Consider the following 3,384-nt stretch of genomic DNA (forward strand, 5'->3'; position numbering starts at 1 on the left):
TTTCTCTTTAGTTCTAGGTTGCTTCTCTCCTTGACTAGTTTCTATCCATTGTTTCTTGTCCTGCCTTCAGGTGCTTTGGAGAATAGCTTGACTCCCTCTTCTTTGGGGCAAACCCTGAGATATTGGAAGACTGCTATCCTGTCACCCCTCGTCTTTCTTTTCATTAGACTAGACATTCCCAATTCCAGCAACTGTTCTTTATATGTTTTATCTCCTATCTCCTCCTCCTCCTCCTGCCCACAGGTGCAGGATCCACTTTTCAGATCAACAAATGCCATGTTGCATGATCAGATGCACGATCCGGGTCCAAATGGGCAATTTTCACGTATGCATTCATGTTGTAGGTGGTCAATTGTATATGTTTTGAATATTTAGTCAAATACGTGGTAGTAGAATCCTGCCAGATAAGGAAGCGTGGACCGTACAAGGACTAGGCAAGTACAAATAAGATGCTACATTTCCTTCATTGCTTGGCATGCATTGAACTTGAGTGTAAGAGATGTCCAAATCTAGGAACGTCTCCATGATTAGCATTCAGTGGCATCAGCTGTCGACCTGAAAGAGATCCTGCAATGGTCTTATTAGAATACAGGAATTGGTAACATCTGATCTGTCAGGTGCAAATAACTAGGAGCATTTGTTGAGTTCAGAGCACAGAAGAGTTTATTTTTGTTACCTCTAATAAAATAATCTAGTCAAAGTTAAATTACCCTAAAGTTAGATAAGGGCCAATAGAATTCCTAGGGGACTGGACTTAGGTCTCTTTTGGCAACGTAATGACTCCAAACTGATGACACAGCTCAGCCCGCTCTTCTCCTACATCATCATCTTTAACATGATGACATTCTGAATAATAGAATTCAATTCTTGTCTATCTCTTATGCAAAGAGGAGAACAGTGGCCAGCCTATGAAAAACTTTGGGTAAGACTAAGAAGATTCAAAGGGATGCAGCCCAAATAATGAAACTTTAATCAATTAACAGGATCTGTTTTAAATGGCCATACTGTATTCTATACCATCCTTTTGCAAACACTGCTATCCAAATGGGTTTATTGATGAAAACTATTGATATGTTAGATTTATACTTTGCTATAACTTCTACAGCATGCAGTGGAATGCATAGCATTCTCTCTTCTGATTATCCACATAACCATAATTTTATGAAATAGGATGGTTTGAGAGAGAATGAATATTTCCTTTGAGCTTTCATGGACCATGGATGAAAAAGCCTTAGGATTGTAGTCCTAAGTTCAATACTTCAACCATGGGACATTAGATTGTTCCTCTAGATCAATATTAAAAGACAGGGAACATTAAGCTTTGTAATTGCGAAATACTGGGAACATCCAAAGGATGGGCCAGAAGGTGAATGCTTCGGTGCAAGTCAAGCTACTCTGAACTTAAGATGAAATCCTTCTGAGTAGAAATGTTGAAGTTTGCAATGTTGAAAACACCAACCTGGTGCTTGAAACATCTGGCGGAAGGCATCAACTGTATTTTGGATGCTGTCACACAAAATAATGTTCATTGCTTTCCTAGGCATGCATTTCAACCGAGAAGGTAGTGGCACATGGTTCCTCAGAGATTTGTTGGACTAGGTCAGTTGCAAGGTCAAACTGGAACTAGATTTTGTTCCTGATCAAGTGAAAAGCAATCACAACCAGGTGATCTATGGAAAAAAGAAATCCAGAATTCATATTTGGGTGCTTCCTTTGAATTCTGAAGGCTGCACGCTCTTTTGTGTCATGGGGAACGATGTTAAGAACAACACTGTATCACCCAGTGATGGATCAAGTCTATTCAGATTAGTTCGTGATGGTTGACAATCTGGTCACGGGGTTTTCAACCTATTGACTTGTTGACTACTTCTGTGAGCCAGTGTCAGCTGCAATGAATTATTGTAACAATCAAGGCTGCTGGGTATATTTATTTCAAAATAAAGAGCAATGTTATTCACATCTACTCGAAGCAAATCCTTTTGATATCAATACAAATCGAACTAGTTCATGAAAGCTAATTAACCCATTTTCTGCACATGCAAAATATATAAGATGGATGATGGTGATGATGTTAGGAGTGTGCTATCTGATCACAGAATCAAGAAGTTCCCTAGATATCTAAATAATCCAATGAAGAGCCAGAATTCTCCAACCACTAGGAATAATGATAGCCCACAAACTCACAGCCATACTCCGCCAGGAATTATCCAGTGCCAAAGACAAGACACAGAAGGATGAAAGAAGCAATGTCATCTACAAAATCAAACTGTAACAATTGCAACCACTTCTATGTGGGACAAACATCACACCAATTAGAAACCAGGGTCCATGAATACCGGCTAGTGGTCAAACACCATGATACCAAATCCTTAATCACTACCCACACTGACACCAAACAACACCAGTTTGATGGGAGCAACACAAAAATTATCAGCTACACTACTACCCACCACACTCTTGAGTTCATTGAAGCCTCCATCAACAGACACATTGTTCTACAACCAGCCTATGAAACCCTCAGAATCAAAAATCAACGTCACAGTCAATCAGAGACAGCAGCGACCCTCAATCGACCCATGGAAGACCCCCTTCCCCACCCCCCCCAGCAGTTCCAATGACCCTGACCCAATGTAACCTCCCCATCACAAGACCCATCTGATGGACTCACACCTGACCCATCACAAGACCCTCACTTGACACACCCCCGGCCTGAAGCCCTTATAAGCAGAAGAACACTGACATCCCCTAAATTCTGCTGAAGGCGTCGCCTAGCCTGGCAACAAAATGTTTGGAAACCAACCCACAAGCTCGGAGAACAAACCTTCACCCTCAAATAATCCAATGTCCAAAAGCTAGAGGAAGAAATTATCTAACATCACGGTCCTTTCTGAATATTATTTCTAAACCAAGGTTATGACTGGTGTGTGTTATTTATCATGGGCCGGGGGATTTTGCAGGCAAAGTCAAAATAGCGGCCTCAATTATGCAATCCAAGGGCTACCTCTTTTTTACACGTGTTACAGAAGTGGAACGTATGCAAAAAAAAAAAGGGATGGGTTTCTGATTCCTTAGTTGTGGCCACCCGCTCGATGTTTTAACCCCATCCCGCCCCCCCTGCCCCCCATACACCCCCAACTGGGGACCGCATAGGATTTAGTGCTAAGCACAAAAGCACTTTAACAAGATTCCTAACAGACTTAAAACTGTTCTGTGTTTCGGTTTGCCTCCATTTCACTCTTTCTTTTAAATATCATACCTAGGTGCAAAGAAATAAAGGCAGGTTCCAGGCCAACAGAAAAGTAAGGCTATTTATCTTGTTTTGCTTCTGCCAGTAACACACGTAGCCTACTTTTAAACACACCAAATTAGCCCCCAGTTGCGATT

Source organism: Vipera ursinii (genome assembly GCF_947247035.1).
Source record: "Vipera ursinii genome assembly, chromosome: 12".
Classification (NCBI taxonomy): Eukaryota; Metazoa; Chordata; class Lepidosauria; order Squamata; family Viperidae; genus Vipera; species Vipera ursinii.